Here is a 21,781-nt window from a genome sequence, read left to right as displayed (position 1 = left end):
AGCAGAGAGCCTGCTTCTCCCTGTCCTTCCACCTTTCCCCCCTGCTCATTCATGCACATGCACTCTCCCCTTCTCAAATAAATTTTTAAAAAATCTTTTTTAAAAAAAATCAGTGTTTCATGAAGTTACGTGTTACAGTTTGGACAGTATTGTTTAAAAAGAAGAAGAAGAAGAAGGTGGCCAGTGCCATATAAAAAGCAGGCCCCTTTTGCTTGAATACACGCAGGATGGGCTCATCATGATTTCGCAAGGCCACCTCTGACAGCTACACAGACTCTGCCGTGCACCACCCTAAGGGGCGCCCGACACCTGGGCCATGATAGGAAGGGCACCCCTGGAGCCATGCCACCTGGCAGCCGTCATACTAAAAGTCCCTCTCACCGGACCAATAAATATCTCCCAGATAGTAACCGCCAGAGCAGGGGTGAAGATCCCCGCCCCCGGTTTCCTGTGCGTCCTGCGAGTCGCCCAGCCTGGCTTGGATCCGTCTGGGTTGGGGCGCTCGCAGCTTCCAAGTGTTACGGCGCATTTCACGCCGACCTCCCTGCACATCTTACCTTACCGCCTGTGCTTCCGATGTGTGGAATATGTAGAAAGCAGTCATCCCTTCTTGTCCCTAAACTGTGGGCTCTTTTCAAGCGTTACCTCCTACAGGGTTTGCAAATGCATTTCCCGTATGCCGTGTCGTGTGAACACCCGCTGCTCCTGCTCTTGAGCTGTCTCTTCGCATTAAGCACACATGTCTGAACACGTGCACCAGGAAGGTGTTAATAAACTGACTGGGGCACCGCTGCAAAGGGCTTGACCGGTGTCGCAGGACACCGTGGGGAGCTGGCGTGGGGCACATTGATTGGCACAAGCAGGAACATGAGCGAAGGCACCAGAGCGGTCGTGCCCGGCGTCCTGGCCCCAGAGATGCAGAGGAGCCAGCAGGCGAGAGAGCAAGGGGGATGATCTTCTCTTTGCCGAGGAGAGGTTTTGCCACACGGCTGGGCGCGGCGGCAATCCTGCGTGGGCCCGTGGCTCTTTAGCATCTGCCATCTCTTACCGTCTGTCACCGTGCCAGGCCCGAGCATACAGAGATGAGTGAGACATGAGGCATGTAGACTGATGCCACCGAGAGCGGGGAGGTGCCGGCGTACCTGAGTGTGCCCATGGCTGGAGGGGAGGCCCCGTGGTCTTCCGAGCCTTCAGGAGACGCTTCCCAGAAGAGGTAACACAGAGGAAACAAAGGGGGAGAAAGGAGGAATTCGCCCCGTGACGGCAGGGGAGAAAGAGCATTCTAGTAAAAGCAGGACGTGCTGACACTGTGGCAGGGGCCCTGAGTCTAGCTGCGTGTGGGGTGTGGGAACTGTCCTCAAGGAGGGTTGACGTGACGGGAGGGGCCAGAGATGGGCCAGGACCCAAGTCCCATAAAGCTTCAAATGCTGGGCAGAGAGCAGCTACACACGGAAGGTGTCCGCCACGTGCAGGGACTGTGCGAGGCTTTTGCGTGCCTGCCCTCTCTCGTCCATCTGCACGTCCTCTTGGAGCTGAGGTGGGAGCGTAGACCCTCTGATTCTGTAGACTGTCTGTCTGTATGTATGTAAAGACCTTTGTTGAGATGGAACTCACATACCCTACGCTTCACCCATTCAAACCATACAATGGAGTGGGTTTTAATCCATTCACGATTGTGCGACCATCACTACAGTCAACTTCGAATGTTTCCCTCACCCCAGATGAGGGAAACTGCCCCCGACAGTCACCAACCACACCCCTCCCGGATTCCCTCTACCCAGCCTCAGGCCACCACCAATCTGCTTTCTGTCCCTATAGATTCTCCTACTCTGGACATTTCACATAGTGGAGTCCCATAATGGATGGTCCTTGGTGACTGGCTTCTTTCACATAGCATCATGTTTTCAGGGTTCATTTATGTCACAGCAGTGTGTCACAGCAGTACCTCCTTGTTAGATCACTGTGATATTCCGTAGTTGGTTTATCCTGGGTCAGTTGGACATCTGAGCTGTTTCCACTTTGGGACTGTTATGAGTGATGCTTCTGTGAACATTCCCATGGAAGTTTCTATGGGAACTAATTTTGATTTTTCTTAGATATGTACCTAACAGTGAAATTACTAGGTCACTTGGTAACTCCATGTTTAACTTTTTGAGGAACCGCCACATTATTTTCCAAGCAGGTGCACCATTTTATGTCTCCACCCACCATGTACAAGAGTCCCAGCGTCTCTCTTCCTTGCCGATACTTGCTATTAACTTTCTTTTTTTTTTTTTAAAGATTTTATTTATTTATTTGAGAGAGAGACAGTGAGAGAACATGAGCGAGGAGAAGGTCAGAGGGAGAAGCAGATTCCCCGTGGAGCTGGGAGCCCGATGCAGGACTCGATCCTGGGACTCCGGGATCATGACCTGAGCCAAAGGCAGTTGTCCAACCAACTGAGCCACCCAGGCGTCCCTGTTATTAACATTCTTTTTTTTTTTTTTTTTGTTATTAACATTCTTATCGACACCATCGTAGTCCGTATGAAGCGGTATCTCACTGTGATTTCAATTTGCATTTTCCTAATGACTCGTGATGTAGAGCATCTTTTCATGGATTTATTGGCCATTTTTTTTAAAGATTTATTTATTTTAGGGTGGTGGGTACAGAGGGAGAGAGAGTCCCAAGCAGATTGCACACTGAGTTTGGAGCCCGACGCAGGATTCAGTCTCATGACCCTGAGATTATGACCTGAGTTGAAACCACCAGTCAGTCGCTTAAGCAACCGCCTCACTCAGGCACCCCAGCCATTTTTATGTCATCTTCAAAGAAACATCTGTTTAGATCCTCTGTCCATTTTCTCATTGTTATGTCTTTTTATTATTGAGTTCTAAGGGTTCTTTGTATATTCTAGATACAAGGTCCTTGTCTGATCTATGACTTGCAAGTTTTCATTCCTGTTCTGTGAGTTGTCCCTTCACTTTCTCGATGGTGTCCTTTAAAGCTCAAAAGGCTTTAATGTTAAGCTCCAGTTGATCTCTTTTTTTTCTATGTCTTGGGCCTTGGGTTTAGAGACTAACTTTGAACCAATCCATCATCTGAAGTTGATCCCAGAAATTATGGGTAGCCACTGAAGGACTTCAAATTGCAGAATGACTTAAGACTTCTGTCTTTTAAAAATCAAACTGTTGGCGATGCCTGGGTGGCTCAGTCGGTTAAGCATCTGCCTTTGGCTCAGTTCATGATCCCAGGGTCCTGGGATCGAATCCAGCTTCAGGCTCCTTGCTGGGTGGGGAGCCTGCTTCTCCCTCTCCCTCCACCTGCCACTCTACCCACTTGTGCGCTCTCTCTGCCAAATAAGTAAATAAAATCTTAAAAAAAAAAAAATCAAACGAGTACATGGGTAGGCTAGTAATGGCTCCCAAAGTTATGTCCATGTTCTAAGCCCCAGAACCAGTGACTGTTACCTATTTAGAGGAAAGGTCTTTGCAAATATAATTAAATTAAGATTGAAATTGGGAGGTTACCCAGGATTGTCCAAGTGGCTCCTAAATGCCATCACAGATGTGTTTATAAGCAAAAGGCAAAAGGAGGTTTGGCACACCCAGAGAAAGTGAAGTGAGGACAGAGCCAGAAGTCAGAGTGATACAAACCCCAGAAGCTGGCCAAGGCAGGGAACTGTAAAGCCTTGGGAGGAACGTGGCCTTGGTGACACCTTGCTTTCAGACTTCTGGCCTCCAGAACTTTGTGAGAGAGTACATTTACACCACCAGGTCTGGATTAATTTGTTACAACGGCCTCAAGAAACTAATACAGTGGTTGGGTTTGTTTGTTTTTTTTTAAGATTTTATTTATTTATTCGACAGACAAAGATCACAAGTAGGCAGAGAGACAGGGAGAGAGAGGAGGCAGCAGGCTCCCTGCGGAGCAGAGAGCCTGATGCGGGGCTCAATCCCAGGACCCTGGGATCATGACCTGAGCCGAAAGCAGAGGCTTTAACCCACTGAGCCACCCAGGCGCCCCACTAATACAGTGTTTTTAAAAAAATCAAATAATGGAAGGGCTTAGAATGAAAAGGGGACACCTGGCTGGTTCAGTCATGGAGCGTGTGACTCTTAATCTCGGCGCTATGACTTCAAGCCCCATGTTGGGTGTAGAGATTATTTAAAAATAAAAACTTTTTAAAAATAAAAGGAAAACATGTATATACAACATGCTAGGCTGCAGTTTTTTAAGTTTATCATATTTAGACATAAGTTTGACCTTTGACTCTAAGGATGATGGGAGTTTTTTTGTTTGTTTATTTTTTAAAGATTTTATTTATTCATTTGACAGACAGAGATCACAAGTAGGCAGAGAGGCAGGCATAGAGAGAGAGGGGGAAGCAGGCTCCCTGCTAAGCAGAGAGCCCGATTCAGGGCACGATCCCAGGACCCTGAGATCATGACCTGAGCCGCAGGCAGAGGCCTTATCCCACTGAGCCACCCAGGCGCCCCAAGATGATGGTTTATTTAGCTTCTTTTGGCCACTTCCCTTTGATTATTGTTAGTTTTTGTCATTATCTTTAGTTTACTGTTCTGTTACTTTTTTTTTTTTTTAAAGATTTATTTATTTGACAGAGAGAAATCACAAGTAGACAGAGAGGCAGCCAGAGAGAGAGAGAGAGAGGGAAGCAAGCTCCCTGCTGAGCAGAGAGCTCGATGCGGGACCCGATCCCAGGACCCTGAGATCATGACCTGAGCCGAAGGCAGCGGCTTAATCCACTGAGCCACCCAGGCGCCCCTGTTCTGTTACTTTTACAGTTCAAAATAGCATGTTATCAGATTTAAGATGCCATCTATTATAAGATGCACCATTATTTTATATTCCCCTCAGGAAAAACAACACTGACAATAAAAGATGTATCAAGAGTAGGGAGCGTTCCAGTTTCAAGATATTAAAGGTTGAACTTCAACTTCAGACATGACCTCTCTTAACTAACCACAGCGTTAAAGGAACATGCGGGTGTCCCTGGTTGAACTTTTGACACCCGTAGTTTTACGTTTATATTGTGACTATTTACATGGTTTTATTCCTTGATGATTGACTCTAAAGCTGAAACCCTTAACTAGGATTTATATTTTTATAATTTTATAAACATTGTTTCCATTGGAGCCGAGTAGTATACTAGGATTACATGTGCTTCCCTGTGGATTCATTTCTTTCTCTGCCAGCATCGGTGCTACTTAATGGCCAACCCTCAGTTCAAACCATTCCTTTCATAATTGGAGTCTTAGTATGTTGTTTGTCACAAGTATGTCTCATGTCAATTATACAAAGCAGGCCCTCAAACTAAACATTTGTATTACCGGCATTTATAGCTGCTCCTTGTTAGCATCACTATTTCTATAGACTTTCCTTTTAATTCCTCAGTTTATCATCAGGACCTGGAGTAGACAAACTTTTCCAGGAAAGAGCCAGATAGTATATATTTTAGGCTTTGCAGACCGTGTGATCTTTATTACCAGTACTCAGCTTTTCCATCATGGCACAGAACCATCCACAGACAGTATGCCAATGAACAGATATGTCCATATTCCAATAAAACTTTATTTAAAATCAAGCAGTAAGCCAGATTTGGCTGGTGGGCCTTAGTGTCCCATCCCCTGACTTAGAAGAATAAATTCTGACTTTTATATCTTGCAAGATAGTCAAGACTTCAATTTGGAAGGTTTCAAATATCTAAATGATAGTTCCATGGGTTACACAAGACCAGAACAAATGCCTGAAAATCTAAAATTCTTGAGATGTGGTTGATATAAGGGTTTCCTGGGGCCCTAGGAAGAAACAGGTCTGCTGAAGATGTATTCTTGTATGTTTCTCCATTCCTTGGGTCAATCAAGTAAGACAGAACAGAGAAACAGCTTTCATCCGAACGCACATTTCTGGGTCAAAGGTGGCCTTTCAACTCTAAAAATAGAATTCTTCCCAACCTCTACTTCCTGCTGACAAGAAGTGTGAACCCTTCGATTTCTAACTGTGAAAGGATGCAATTCATGGGACTTTTTTCAAACCATCAAAATGAAATCCTGAGTAATGAAGCTTAAAAGGACTCAGTAACAATTGTTGGAATATTGCCAACATTTAAGGGTATCAAGTGGAAAATTCTACAGCTCAGATCCAGTTCAGATTCCAAGAAATAATTCAAACTACTAAAATGAAATATAGATGGCATATTAGTATTTTCTTTATTCATACTATCTTTTTCCAACTCAAATCTAATTCTTAAAAACTAATAAATCAGCATTGCCTTTAGAATTATCCATTTGAAAATCTGGACAAAAGATTCCTCACTCACTTAACCCAAACATCCATATTTATGGTTCATTTTAATATCTAAACCGATAAGAAGCTACTTACTTCATCCAGCTGTAATAATAAAAGACACTTTAGAGATTTAAATGACCTGACACATTAGGATCTTCTTTTTGTTTGCCCTCATCAAGTTATGACTTGTGATTTCGTGCTGGTTTCATTTGCTCCAGACCCAGAAAATAGCAGAATCCGAGTCTATCGCCTGAGAGACCTGTAATCTGCTCTGCTCCCCGTCCTCTCACTGGGCTCTGCCTCGTAGCCCTGAGTACAGACTCTAGAAAGAGAGCTAAGTGTGAGCAAGAAAACTTGCCCTTCTCCCTTGAGTTGCTACAGTCTTGTTTCTGGACAGAAGAAACAAAGATATTACGAGGAGATCCCCAAAGATAGTATCTAAATGCTTACAGGGTTTTATATGAATACCACGTAAGGACAATGTATTGTTTCTCTCCCTTAAAAGACATTGAAATCTTTGTTGGGAAAGTATATTTTTTAATTATTTACTTGATTACTTAGTTATTTACTATATGCTTTGTAACAAATGCTGTGTCGTAGGTCAAAAAGTGAAAAAAAAATTTTTTTTGCTTTTTAAAAATTTTTTTCAAGATTTTATTTTAATTACCCGGTGCTCATCATAGCAAGTGCCCTTCTGAATCCCCGTCACCTATTTCCCTCATCCCCCTGCCCACCTCCCCTACAGTAACCATCAGTTTGTTCTCTGCAATTGCAAGTCTGTTTCTTGGTCTGCCCCCCCCCCCACCTTTTTTTCCCTTCTGCTCATTTGTTTTGTTTCTTAAATTCTACATATGGTATTTGCCTTTCTCTGACTTACTTCACTTAGCATTATGCTCTCTGGCTCCAATCATGTCATTGCAAATGGCAAGATTTCATTCTTCTTTATGGCTCAGTCATATTCCATTGTGTACGTACAGCACGTCTTCCTTATCCATTCATCAGTCAGTGGACACTTGGGCTGCTTCCCTATCTTGGCTATTGCAGATAATGCTGCTATAAACATCGGGGTACATGTATCCCTTTAAATTAGTGCCCTTGTGTTCTTTGGGTAAATACCCAGGAGTACAGTTGCTGGATCATAGGGTAACTCTATTTTTAACTTCGTGAGGAACCTCCATACTGTTTCCCACAGTGCATAAAGTGAACATCTAACCAGCAGTTAAACTTAAGTGAGCAAAAGATGCTATATTTTCGATTTTATGCTTTACAGTGTAAATTAAAAGTTTTGTCTCATTTTCCCCATGAGCATACCATTCTCTTCTCACACTGCCTGTAGATTAGACTCCAGATTTCATGAAGACAGAAAAGAACCTTTAATGGAAATCGCATACGTGCTTCGTTCAGTGGGAAACTCCCCACTGGGTATGTGATATTCTCAGGCCCGAACTAAATGTCTCCTGTTACTTTGCAAAGAGCAGCAGATCCCAAATGGCCCCTAATACAGCTGTATGGACTTAGCTGAAGGATTCTCATTTTTCGGGAGAACAAAACTTCTGTGTGTTGACGTTCCCTCCTTTGTTGCTGGGCACACCGATAGACAAGGATGACACCTGTTGTCCCCCGCTGACCGAAGCCTAGCAGCTGCGGATGTTGAGAGATAACCATATTTTGTTCACTCAGTTCATTTCTTCTGGTGGCCATCCAGCTGGTTCAGCAACACTGAAACATATGCCTGTATCCGCAGGGGGTAAGCAGGGGGTGGGGGGTTGTAGTAATGGAAACACACATCCAAAAATGCACAGTTAATATTAGCCCTAGCATTTGTCAGTGGAGCCTTGGCGGAAATGTACCCATACTCTTCAGCTGTCTTTTTGCTTCACGCTTTGCAACTGATTACTACGGGACTCACTGAAAGCTTCTAGCTAGCATACTAGTTAAGGATTGAAACTTCCCATGTTATAAAGCACTCCTTGTGAAGAAGCAGCTTTATTTTGTTTACATCTACACTCACATAACCTTGATCATAGATGGTTTTTTATTTTTTTAATGATCTAAAACCATAAAACCTACGTATGGGCATGTTATAGGACTTGGGTTTTCTCATTTCATATACTCTCAAGTAATTTCCCATTAACCCAGAACTTTGCCCAGATGTTTAAGAACCCTATTTGTATTGGAAATTTCCAAATTTTTTCATTGTAATTTGTGTGGTAGTGAGCGTCCTGTAATAAATATTTCTTGGCATTTCAGATTATTTCCTTAGGATGAGCTTCAAACAGGGAAGGAGTGAAGAGGAAAGAGTGTGCTAGCAGACAGAAAAGCAAGTGTGACATCCAGCAGGGAACAGAGAGCACGGTGCCTAGAGGAACTGAAGGTAGCTGAGTGGGGCTGGGGCTGGGGCTGAGGGAGCTTGGTAGGGAGTGAGAAGCCCGGTAACTGGAGAGGGAAGCAGATCACAGAGACACCGGAAGGAGTTCAGACTTCTTCCTGAGGTCAGTGAGGACCAAAAGGAAGGTTTTGAGCAAGAGATCAGATTTGTAACTCACATATCCGTATTTTAGGAAGATCAGGGGGTTGCAGCTTGAAGAGGGGCTGGGAGGCAGGGAGAGCAGAGAGGAAGCTGTTGAGGTGATTTTGGTGAGATCCAATGACAGTCTGCATAGTGAGGTAGCAATAAGGGTTAAGAGAGAAAATGTGGATTTGGAAGAGAGTTAGAAGGTAAAAATCGAAGGACGCCTGGGTGGTTCCTTCGGTTAACTGTCCAACTCTTGATTTCGGCTCAGGTCTTAATGTCAGGGTTGTGAGATTGAGCCCTATGTCAGGCTCCAGCTGGGCATGGAGCCTGCTTAAGACTCTCTCTCTGTCTCCCTCTAGCCCTCCACCCCCTCTAAAAAAGAAAAATAAATAAATAAACAAATAAATCATTGCTGCAGAATGAAAGCAGGAAGGTGGAATCAAGGAGCCGCTGGAGGCTCCCGGCTTGAACAGTTGGTGGGAGCCGACTGCCTGCCTCTCATCTAAGCGGACGTGTCCAGGAGTCTGCTGAGTCTAAGGGTTGGGATCTGAGTGAACGACAGCTTTGGGAGTTGCCAGCACATGGAGACTACCAGAAGACATGGAAGGGAGGAGGAGGAGGGTAGAAAGAAGAGGAATGACTAGAGACTAGGAAGGCAAGACTGTGCTGTACCATGGAAGCCACAGGAGAAAGTGCACTAAAGCTGCCATGCCGGGTGCTTCAGCAGGTCAAGGAACGAGAACAAAGGCAAAAAACCCAACTATTGACTGAATTCGTTGACTTGGAAAACCCAGGGAAGCAAGGTCCAATCTGTGACAGCTGGCTTCTTGAAGAGGATCTCTTCATTTTGTAGCCACCACACAACATAATCTTAGACATTGGTAAATAGAAATGGTTTACACCTAATAATGGGGGCAGAGGGCCTCAGCTGTGCTCTGACAAAATGAGCACATCCCACTTACTCATACTCATCCCACATACTCTCCACAGAGAATTTCTGGTGATGGTAGCTACCTAACAATGGTTCTCTTCAGCTTTTAATATTCCCCCACTTAAGCCACTTAGAGTAACCCAAATACCCTACTGGAGGCCCCTCTTTAAGGCCACGGGACATCATAAGACGTTGGCACTGCACTGTTTCATTTGCTATGCCCAGTCTCTTAATTTCTAAATCCCTCTAACTGGGTAGTCGCCACGAGTAGGAGACCTAAACTTGTGTAGAAGTTCAGAAGAAGGCAGGACGAACCTGGTTGAACGATAAAAGAGAAATGGAGGTCAGGAAAGGATTCACATTTTTATCCTTCGTCTGTTTCTGATACCTATCTCAGACCGCTGCATTCTTACCCGTTCCGCCGGACGTTGTCTGTGGAATTCTCAGCAGCCGTATTGGAAGCAGGGACGGTGCAGGGCAGGACCTCGGGAACATTCCTATCCTCTAGGAGCACAGTGGATGAGATACACTCCACGGGAGATGGGCTCTTCCGAAAGGGCAGTTAGCAGCTAGACAGCGAGGTAACCACTGAGAGCAGGTATGAGCAGAAAATGCAGTGACCTCTAAGATAGTACCAGCTTATGGTTCCTGCTACTTGCAACACCATTGTTTGCTGTTCAGTAAGCAAACAAGAAGGAAAATAATATCTGGGGCTTAATACTGGAGAAGCTTCCATGCTGGCCCAGTCGCTCTCCTGCACGTTTCGGTGGTATTATCTGTGTATATTTTGAATTCACTTCCCTGTGCTGATCATGCTCGTCAGGTATTAGAATGATCTAGGCCAACCGTCACTGAGGGCCCCAGCTCCTGGACATCACTACGCGTGCGTATGGCCTTTTCGTGTGGTTAATACAGAAGGATGTTAGTGCTGAGCCAGGTTTAGAAAATTGGGGATTAATATCTCTAAATGCTGGGCTGATCCCTTTTTTCCCCCCTTTTTTTTTTCCAGGAAAAACCATGACCTTTGTAGAATCTTTTTCCAACAACATTCTTATTTGCCATTCCTCGGGTTTATTTAGCATTGCAGAGTAAGCCCACTCTATAAACCAGAGCTCTTTCAGATGACGTGACCAGTCGAAACCCCACACTGAATATCCTGGAAGAAACTCAGAGCTGGAGGACCTGGGGGGGTTAAGCACTAGGACTAAGGACTTGCTTACTGTCAAGATCCTTTTTCTTCCCCAAACCTGACTCTCCTGCTCCACGACCCCCAGTCTCTGTGTTGGCCTCATTCTGTCCTACTAAAGGCTGCTTCTGCACGGGGGAGATGTTGGCCGTGGGCAGCTCCGGGCTTGCAGTATGCCAGCATAGACACGTAAAGGAAGGGGAAAACCTTGCCTAATTCAAATATATGAATCTTTCAAGGAAAGTCTGGGATTGGCAGACATTGGGTCACACACATGCCATCTGTGCAGACTACAGCGCGAGGCGAGAGAACAGGGTCTAGATCACGTGCCCTGAGCGTGGGGAGCAAGGTGCAGTGACGGGCAGAGCACCTGTGATTAGAGGAGGGGTGCGTCAGTTCTCCAGAGGGAGCCAAGGCAGAGTTGCCAAAAGAAGGGAGCAGACCAAAACCCATGTGGATGACAGTCGATATCAAGATGTTCTTTTCTCTTGAATGATATCTCTAATTACTGTCCCAGAGTATTCTGATGAGTCGCAGGAAATGATGATATTCGTGGAACTACTGTGGAAGTGTAGGTACCACGGGGAGCCCTTGGCATTGTGGGGCCAGCGTCCAGAGAGAAGGCTGCTTGGTCCCCTGTCGCTGGCTGATGTGTTGGAAGGTGGCCTGGGACCTGGTGGCCTGGGAAGGTGGCCTGTGGAACCTCTTCCACAGTCAGGAGCCTTGCCTCTGAGAGCCTCTTGGAATGGCGCCACCACTGTGGAGACTGTGTTCTCCTCCCACTTGAGGGGTTGTTCACCTCCTGTGGCCCCTTCTCTGTCCTCCCTTAATAGGACCAGAGAATCCCTTCAGTATCCTGAACCCAAAACCGCTTCTTAAGCCAAAGGCCCTGACTCCCCCTCAAAATGCTGCAGGAGCCAAAGTCCTCCCCCTATGACCAAAAGGCACTGCCCACCATCACTGTCACACCGTCCTGGCCGCATGAACCCAGCGCGTTCAGCAGTTGGATGCCCCCATAGTCCTCTTTTTGAAAATAAATCCCGCACCTAAGATTATAACGCTAATCCCAATGAAAGGGTTTCAAGACGGAAAGAAAAAGCACCAGGCATTCCTTTACCCTTTTATTTTCCTTGAGGGAGCGCCTTCTTAGAACTGCAAAAGAGGGCCTTCCCTTTTCCTTTCTCTGGGGGGTGCGCCCCTCTGTCCAGGCTGCTTGCTTCCCGAAATGACTCCTTACCCTCTTCTGCTTCAGCTCTTGTCTCCACTGTGCACCCGTGATGCCTTCCAGAAGACCCCTGACTAAGCGGGGGGGAGCTCGGTTCACAATTCTTCTCGGTTCACAGAGACCTATTCCAACGTGCTGTGAATTCCTCTCAGAAACAACACTGCAGAGCAGGGGGGAGCGGTTGCGGACCCAGATCCAGGAGGGAGGGTGTCTGTGTGAGCGCATGTGTGTGTGTGTGCAGAACGCTGATCCTGGCTCTCCATAGTGAATATGACACTAGGAAATGCTCATCTGTCTCTTGTGTGCCCCACAAGATGCCTGTTGGCACTGAGCCAGCTGTGTCGTTGGTTGGCACACCCAAACCATAGCCTAGTTTCTCTCTGCTGTTATAACATGCGACCCAACTTTACAGCCTCAACAACAAGAAATTTGTCATCTCACAGTTCTGAAGGCGAGCCGTCCAGAGTCAGCATCCCTGACTTGATCTGGCCCCAGATCAGAGAGGCAGCAGGACTGTGCTCCCTGCCAAGGCTCGAGGGGCGAGTCTGTGCCCAGCCTCCTCCAGCTTCGGGGGGCTGCGGGCATCCCTTGACCCGTGGCCGCCTCGCTCCTGTCCCGGCCTCTGCAGTCGCGTGGCCTTGTCTTCTGTCTGCGTCTGGCCTCCCTCTGCCTCTCTGTTCCAAGGACACTTGGGACTGCATTTAGGGCTCGCATGGGCCACCCCGGGTACCCTCCCCATCTTGAGAGCCTTAGTAATCCTGTCTGCAGTGTCCTTTTTCACATTGTGAGGGAACTTTCACGGGCTCCAGGGATTAGGATGTGGATATCTTTTGTGGGGCCATTATTCAGCCTGCCATTCCACCTGCCCCCCATTCCACCCGTGCCCCCAAGTTCTACATAAGGTAAGGGCCAGCTTCTCTCCCTCTCAACTTCCTGAATCTGAGGGGACCAGCTGCTTAGCACTTTCCCCCTAATCGCTCTCTGCCAGCCGCGCTAGCAGCAGGGTACTCCGGATCTTGCTAGTCGTGTGGTCAGGCTACCTTCTTCTCCCCAAAACACGATCCAGGGAGGGCAGGGAAGAGGGAGCTAGGAGAGGCACAAGCCTTAAGTGGAACAGAGCCCATCTAGGCCAGTTTTGTGACCGCGAGAATCAGGTGGTTTGGCTTTTGCCTCGCCTTGACAGTGCAGAAAACATCCTGCCTCTGCCTTTCCGTTGGCATTTCTAGACTACACAGTCAATGAGGACAGAAAGTGAACCCGTGGCTTATCGTCCCTGGTGGCTGGCAGTGTCCCAGGAGGCTAGACATTCAGCCACCTCTGTCTCCCTGCACATCTGTCTCCCCCACCTTCCGTGGCTAGCCACCACCAGCCCGGGCTCTTGCCAGCATCCAGGGCAGGTTTGGCGGCACCGGGCACAGCATCAGGTGTCATCAGTGTCATCGCTGCTGCCCCGCAGCCCTGCCCTGGGGTGAAGAGCGCGTTCCCGGGGCCCTTGTCCGAGTGCAGAGTTGAGTCCTGTGCCACGTACAGAGCTGGGGTTCTAAGAGGCGTGTGCTGTCCTGCGACCTCGGGGTGCCACTCGACGGCGAGGGCTGGGGAGAAGTCACTGTGGAGAAGCCAGTGGCGCTGTGGAGGTCACGGCCGATAACCACTGCTCCCGTGTCAGTTCCTATCTGCTTCGAGCAGAAGGTGGTTCGGGGAGACGGGACCTCCGTGGAGACCGAGCGTGACTGGAAACTTCCTCTCCACAGTGAAAACAGTTCTCTTGAAAGGAAATGAAAACCAGTTTCAGAGCGTCCCTGGGAGGTTTTTCCTCGTTGGAAACCTGTGCTGTCTCCTGGTGGAGAATAAGTCTGCCTGGAAGACAGGGGTCAGAACTCACCAGCCCATGTGAAGGAGGCTTCCCGAGGGACGACGGCCAGGACGCAGATGAACAGTCTCTAGCTCTTTTCAGTGATTCAGCCATGGTTTCCACTGTTTGTGTATTGCTTCTGGACACAGACACTGTCTAGGAGTCTTTAGTGTCCCATTTTTGTACAGATAATGCACAATTGAAGACCTTTTTTTCAAACTCAGAATTGACAGAAGACGATTTGAATAGGTACTGGGATAAAACAGAAGACTTACGGACGTGATTTGAAGAACAGAGAGTCTGATACAGGCTAAAAATACATAGGGAGACCCCCCTCCCAAAAAAAAAAGGAGGGAGGGAGGGAGTCCTTGTTGAGTCTGGAACATTATTCAGCAGATATTTGTGGAGCATCTGCTGTATGGCAGGCCAGACACGGGGCCAGGAAGCAGGAATACATCCATGAAAAAGACCTGATCCAGCTCGGGCGTTTATAGTCTAATGGGGAGACCGGACGATTAAACACACAATTAAAGCCCAAGGTGTTAAGTGCATCAAAGAGTCCGTTAACCCTGTCTAGAAAGATCAGGAAAGGCTCCCCAAAGTGATGCCAGTGTTGAGAATCAAATGAAAAATAGCACTTGGTCCACAAAAGGGACCAAGAGTCTTCCAGGCAGGAGCAGAACATGCAAAAGGCCTGAAAGTGAAAACATCATGGCGGATGGGGGTATGGGGTGAGCCAAGAGACTGATGGCTGAATGAACTAGAGAAAGAGAAAGGCAGGTAAGCGTATATAGGGAAGAGAAGATGGTGAGGGGAGGGGGAGGAAGCACGCAGTCAGCCCAGTCCAGCTTTCTCCCAGCCGGGTGACCTAGCCTCTGGGACACGGTAGCTGTTGTCACTGAAGGTGGGCTCCTGTCAGGCCAGTAAGACGCCTCATCCTTCCTGCTTTCTTCCCGAGCCTCCAGGAGACCGCAGCTCCTCACTCAAACAGCAAAACTGGGGGGAGGGCCTTCAGAAAGTTGTCAGGACCAGAGCCCACCACATACTGCCTCCTGTCCCAGACCCGAGTGCTCTGGGGCTGAGGAGTTTTAGTCCTGAGAGTGGAAAGAAATCTCCCTTTCTAGCAGGGATCTGGATCGATCCCTAACCCGGAACAGGTAATCAGATGCAGAGCTCTGATGTCACACCTTATAACCCAGGGAAAAAATCCCTGAGATCACCCCCAAAACAAACACAAGAAATTTTAGAAACCACCTGACAAGAGATGTCAAGTAATACTAACTGGAAATCAGACCACAGCAGCTGCTTTCCACAGCTGCATCCCATGTGGTGACGGCCTTTGAACAAACTAAATGACTCCAAAAATAACCCAGAATGTAAAGCCCTTCAGGAGCCGGGTCTCTGACTGAGGTAGCCTCAGAAATGAGGAGGAGGGCAGTGGGCCATCAGATCAGCGGTCAGAGGTGCCTCACCCAGGGGGCCAGAGACCTAACCCGGGGACCTGCAGTTCCCCACCCGTACTGACTGATCAAACCTCATGGTACCCATTTCACAGATGGAGAAAGAAACATGTTGGCATCTGAACTCTTTCAGACTGAGAACTCCGAACCTCAGCTATCATCCAGGCCCAGGTGACTTCCTAAGGAAAACAAAAGCAATGAAGTACAGAAATCAGTCACTTTTTCATCATTTCCCTCCTACGGCTGAGCCTGTCAGTGTGGAGGGAGTTTGTGACACTTTCTTAAGAAGCAGCCCTTTTTTTAGTTGTGAAACCGAGACTGGGACTTTCTCCCCTAGTAGAGGAAAAAGTTGATGTCAGAAGGAAGCACGCTCCACCAAGACAAAAGCAAAAGCGTGTTTGGTTTTTAATTGTGGGAAATTTTAAAAGATCTACCTATCTAGCCCCCCCGCAAAATAGATATGCTTTCCCACGCATAGAAAAGCATCAGCAATTTTTTTTTTTTTTACTGCATTTTTCGAGTAAGAAAATGGATTTATCCCTGGTCGCAGTAGCTCTGTAGTAATCATGGTAATAGTACCTGCAAATGCTGGTTAAGCACTCAGGCAGGAGGCGCTGTGCTGAGAAAGCTCTGCCACAGCTCATGACTCTTTGATCTTCCCAAAATCTGGATGAGGGGGTTACTGCTGTTATCCCCATTTTATGACTGAGGAAGCAGGTGTATGCAGAGGTGCAGAAATGTGCCCAGGGCACACCACCTGTTTGGGGGGGTGGTTTGCTTGGGGACAGGGTTTGCCCCCACGCCAGCCACACTCCAGACTGACACCTTAGAGCTAAAGGGCCCTGGGTCTTGTGTTTATCAGGGAGGCAGCATGGACTGGTTATTGTTGTTTGTGGGGTTTTTTTTTTTTTTTTTTAGTCTTGTCGGCTTCCTGTGGAGATTTTCAGTTTCATTTGCATTTCACCCTTTCTGTTACTGGTGATCATTGTGCTTCCTTTTCCTCCCATAACCTGGATGAAGGGGCGCTGACTCGGAGACCAGAAGCCCCGGTGGGGGTTTCACTTCCCCCACCAGCCACCTCTCTGTGGTCTTGCCCAGTTCGACACCTCTTTGCGCAGGGTCTTGATCTGTCAAATGAAGTTGGGGGAGTGCAACAGGGATCCTCCCCTGTGTGATCAGTAGCCTCCCCCTCCTCTCCCTTTCAGCTCTTCTTTCCTTCTCTTCCTGGCCACTGGCAGGCCCACAGACCCTTCTTCTTTGTGCGGGGGGGGGGGGGGGGGGGGGGCTGCTGTCCAGGAGGCTCGGGGGACCCCGACAGAGTGAGGACAAGCAGGGTGATGTTGCTTTTGAGGACACATAGGCAGAGCTGGGCCCCCTCCAAACACTACGATGCTTTAACTCCTCTTTTTATTTATTTATTTTTAAGATTTTATTTATTTATCATAGAGAGAGAAGCGAGAGCAAGCACAAGCAGGCAGAGAGGCAGGCAGAGGCAGAGGGAGAAGCAGGCTCTCCACCAAGCAAGGAGCCCGATGTGGGACTCGATCCCAGGACGCCGGGATCATGACCCGAGCCAAAGGCAGCCGCTTAACCAACTGAGCCACCCAGGCGTCCCGCTTTAACTCCTCTTAACAGCAAAAACCTTTAGAGTAGCCTGGGTGGCTCAGTCGGTTAAGCGTCTGCCTTCGGCTCAGGTCATGATCCCAGGGTCCTGGGACTGAGTCCCACATCGGGCTCCAGCTCAGCAGGGAATCTGCTTCTCCCTCTGCCCCTTTCCCCTGCTTATGCTCTCATTCTCTCTTTCTCTTTGACAAATAAATGAATAAATTATTTTTAAAAATATTATGTTTTTAAAGGTCTTCAGGAAACAAGGGTACTTTGGGACAGAATTCTTTCATTCTTTCATACCCACACCAGTGGGAAACCTATTTTTTGGTCCAAAGACTCTCTAATCCTGAGTCTGGTGGTTTCTGCTCACTATTAGGAGACGGCATCAGGCCTTCAGCGGTGGGATGGGGGTTGAGACAGAAAGTGGATGATACTCCATGAAGAGAATTTTTTGGATACCATTTTTGCTAACTTTTTTCTTTAACCACAGTACATAAAAGTATTTTATGTAAGATTAGCACAGAGGATGTGTACATTGTTTTAGACGTGAGTATTTGGACTATTTCGGGGAAACTGGGATTTATTTCATCCAGGTCACCTGGTTAGGGTTCTGTGGACAGAGAAGTAATCACAACCCATATCTCAGCAAATTGTTTTCCCAAATCATTTGAAATCCGGAGGGGCATTCATTTCACAAGCACATGTATTTAAGTATTCCTGAAAGCTCCGGTTCACGAACACAGAAGCAGCTTCTTTGAGGCACTGAAATTTCCTAACTTCCCCAGCCTTCTTTCAGTTTGCCCTTGATTGTGTGGGAATTTGTGGGCCTTGATCACAGAAAGTCAGCCTCTAAAACAGGAAGACTGCTTTAATGTCGCTGCCACAACGCTCCTTTTAGACGACAGAAACGAAGTGCATCACTGGGGCCTTCTCGCCCCTATTTTAGGTGTGTTTCCAAGGAGTAGGCTGGTTGTCATGGTTTGGAAGAACTTCACTGTCAGGATGCAGTCATACTAGAGGGAGGCACAGGCCATCTGTCCCTCAGGGAGAGGTCTTGAGGAAATAAATAGCCTCCCGGCCAGAATGTTTCAGATGTTTCTCTGCTTAAAGCAGAACTCAAGGTCAGACCATTTCTCAGGGCCCTCTTGTAGAATTCTCAGCTTCCAGAACTGAGTTTTGGTCTTTCAGGTCAGCATATAGAAAAGTAGCGTGTTGGGCGCCTGGGTTAAGCCGCTGCCTTCGGCTCAGGTCATGATCTCAGGGTCCTGGGATCGAGTCCCACATCGGGCTCTCTGCTCAGCAGGGAGCCTGCTTCCTCCTCTCTCTCTCTGTCGAATAAATAAATAAAGTCTTTAAAAAAAAAAAAAAGAAAGAAAAGTAGCGTTGTCAAAAGTAGCGTTGTCTTCGGGCTTCTTTCCTCAGTTGTACTAGTCAGGAAGGGGATGCACAAAGGGGCTAATACCCTGCCCCCATCTTCTCAGCATCCTTGTCTTTCTGTTCCCTGTTCATTCTCCACCCCCACCATTCCACTTGCAAGGAGGATGAACTCTGCCAGTCATCTCTGAACACCGTAAGGTTAGAATTCTGGAATGCAGGCATAAACACAGTTTGCATTTATTATTTTTGTCCAGAGTTTTTCTGTCAGTGGCTGTGGCAAGGCCTGCTTAAGAATTCTTCCCTACCCTGGGGTCCCAGAGTGGCTTCCAAGATTAGCACAGAGGACTCTTGGAATGGACACAGCACCTGTCCAGCGAGGCAGGCCCAGTTCTGTGGGTCAGAAAACAGCACTCCTGTCAGATTCCGTGTCCTCTCATTTCTCAGAAGGCCACAGCCCTCGCCACGGCAGCTGGGAGCAGAGTCTGCTCCTGCCAGCCCACACCCCCTGTCCCAGGCCTCTTATTCATCAGCGTGCTTCTCTAGTACCCCACAAAGTGTGATGCGCCAGACCCAGGCAGATGCGTCATAAAGGGAAGACTTGGCCCCGTGGATAAAAAGGCATGGGTTCTTGCCCACGTTTTGCTATTTGCTGAGTTTTCAAAAACTTCCCAACCACACCCCTCGGCCTTTGTTTGAGTTCAAAGGGAGGCATGTGTGCTAACAGGATGTTTCTGGGCTCAGTCCCCACTGCATGCAGGAGGCCGACTTCGGGAGGTCCACTGGACACACTTTGTCTGAGCCCAGTGCCCAGGCCGCCTGCCTCTGCGAGTGTCCCGTCTCCTGTCCCATCTCTGGGTTACAGAGACGATTAAGACCAGTTTCTGCCCTCAAAAAGTCGTTTCAGGAGTCTTTCCCTGTTCGTGTGGAAATACAGTTGGAGAGATGAGGTTGGGCTTCAAGTACCAAACCCCCCACCACCAAAAAAAAAAAAAAACAACCTACAGGTTGACGTTCTTTTTCTGGAGCAGGAACTGCTGCAGGCTAGTTCTTGCCGGCCTGGGCCTTAAGGGTCCCAAATCCTATTTCATGTGCCGGTGGGGGTAGCCCTCTCGCCCCCCTCTGCCTTTAAGCACTTCTGGCCAATACAGTCCCCTGGTTTAAAGAGGGGGGAAAATGAAAGAAAGCCTGCTATCCGCCCAAATATCCCCTTTCTTAATGTTTTTGTCTTAAACCAATCGCAGCTCCTTAGCTGACCCAAAATCCGGATCCCCCACTCCCGTGCAGCACCCCCCCCCCACCCAGTTCAGTAAACCAGCACACGTGCGAAGCCCCAATCATCACCTTCTCCAGAAAAACAAACAAAACAAAAACAGCCGGAAGAAGGGAGGGCGGACTGGGGGAGGGGGGCGGGGGCGCCGCAGGGATGCCTCCAGCTAGAGTCTGGAAGGGGGCCTGCGCTGCCGGGCCCCTCGGGGGGCGTGCGTGTGCGTGTGCGTGTGCGCGTGCGTGTGCGAGCACACGCGTGCCGCCCGCAGCGCCCCCGCCCCGGCCGCGGCTCGTCAGTGTCACAGGGAATCGCTCCTGCGCGCGTCGCCATGGCGACCAGGGGAGCGGCGGAGCTAAAAGCGGCAGCCGCGGCCGGCCGGCCTCCCCCGCCGCAGCCCACCCTGCGCCGCGCGGATTCTCTTTGTCTCGCTCGCTCGCCGCCGGCCCCCCCGCCCCCGCCCGCTTCCTCCTCCCCGCTCATCCTCCCTCTTCCTTCTCCTCCTTCCTCCGCCTCCCGGCCTTTGTCGCCGCACCCCCCACGCGCGCGCAGCAGGTGCGGGGTACCCGGGGCTGGGCCCCGCCTTGGGGCCCTTAAGGCCTCCCTTGAAACCAGCCTTTTAAAGAGCAGATTAGAACAGGAGCTGCTCTTCCTCACCTGGACGCCCAACCCCTGGCTCACTGGCCCTCGGGCTGCGGCCGCCGGTGGCCACCCCTCTCACCCTCTCGCAGGACCGGACCGGACCGGACCAGGAGGTCCCGGGCTGCCCACCGGGCCCTCCTCGTCCCCCACCCCACCCCCCGTGACTGGGCGCTGGACATCCTGCAGACTCACTCCTTCCGGGCCTCAGAAAACTCAACTGCAGGAGTTCCTTCCTCATGTAGATGGGGTTGCTGGCCCCAGGTCAGAATGGCCAGGGCTTGAGCTCCTTGGTGGGGGCCTGTGGAGTTGCCGTGTAAGCAAAATGCACCGTGCTCCTGTTAGTGTCCAGGGTGACCACTCATGAAGGGTGGCTGCAGTAGCGAGCCCCAACCCATACACCCTTCTGTTACCCATCTTGGTCCTCGGACAATGAAGCAGCTCTAATGGGTGGCCCAGCTTAAGATGGCAGATTGTTCTAGATTCTAGCTGATGCCCCCTTCTTTACAACAACAGAAAAAGGGAGGGAGGGAGGGAGGAATGAGGGGGAGAGAGAGAGAGGAAGGAAGGAGAGAGGAAGGAAGGAAAGAGGAACGAGGGAGGGAGAAAGAAAAGGGAGAGAGAGGAAGGGAGGGAGGGAAAGAATAAAAAGACATTTGTGACACACCATGGTCTAATGAGATTTTTTTAAAAGCGTATTCTAGGGGCGCCTGGGTGGCTCAGTGGGTTAAGCTGCTGCCTTCGGCTCAGGTCATGATCTCAGGGTCCTGGGATCGAGCCCCACATGGGACTCTCTGCTCAGCAGGGAGCCTGCTTCCTCCTCTCTCTCTGCCTGCCTCTCTGCCTACTTGTGATCTCTGTCTGTCAAATAAATAAATAAAATCTTTAAAAAAAAAAAAAGCATATTCTAAATACTAGCTCTACGTATCCAGCACATAGTTAGGCATTTGGCTTACCTGTACATTTTGGAATGATCTCTTCCATTTTCTGAAGGTCACAGAAGTGAAATGATGAAACACTGATTAACAGGAACCTCATACCACTCTTGTCATGGTCCAGAGTCAGTAGCTCTCTAGTGGCCTCCTGTTTCCATAACATTCCATGGACCCACTGCCATCATTCATTCCTACCTCAGCAATGAAAGGTCTGCCTTTGAAGGGATATGGTTTGGGTTTCTCTTTAGAGTCACCCCCTGATAAATGAATTTATCGTATATATTCACACAGAACAATGTCCGGACTGCTACACAGTCGTGGGACGGTAGGTGCTTGCGGGGAGGGGAGCTGAGAGGCTAGAGAAGGTGGAAGGCAAATAGATTTTCCCTATTGGCACCCCAGAACCTGCGCATGTTATGCCATTGCATTTATTGTTGACTTTTTAAAAGGTGAAGTTAAAATTTAGTATCACCTCCTCAAGAGCATGTCCCCTAATTCCTC

At 48.6% G+C, this 21,781-nt stretch overlaps 1 protein-coding gene and 1 long non-coding RNA gene across 4 annotated transcripts in view; one reads left to right on the top strand and one right to left on the bottom strand.

Moving 5' to 3' along the window:
• MYO1D (myosin ID) overlaps positions 1-21,781 on the top strand; it is a 341,412-nt gene that overhangs the window by 298,695 nt on the left and 20,936 nt on the right.
• LOC309851747 lies at positions 12,029-20,908 on the bottom strand. 3 transcript variants are annotated; one of them, XR_014304902.1, is made up of 3 exons: positions 20,364-20,908; positions 19,445-19,594; positions 12,029-15,636 (listed from the first exon to the last, which is right to left on the bottom strand). It is a non-coding gene; the product is annotated as an uncharacterized lncRNA (long non-coding RNA). The 3 variants fall into 3 exon arrangements; XR_014304903.1 differs by lacking the exon at positions 20,364-20,908 and having other exon boundaries at positions 19,445-19,776; XR_014304904.1 differs by lacking the exons at positions 19,445-19,594; positions 20,364-20,908 and adding an exon at positions 16,037-16,857.

Source organism: Mustela nivalis (genome assembly GCF_964662115.1).
Source record: "Mustela nivalis genome assembly, chromosome: 17".
NCBI lineage: Eukaryota > Metazoa > Chordata > Mammalia > Carnivora > Mustelidae > Mustela > Mustela nivalis.
The sequence above is the reverse complement of the archived record's forward strand: the minus strand, read 5'-3'. Positions and strand labels throughout refer to the sequence as shown.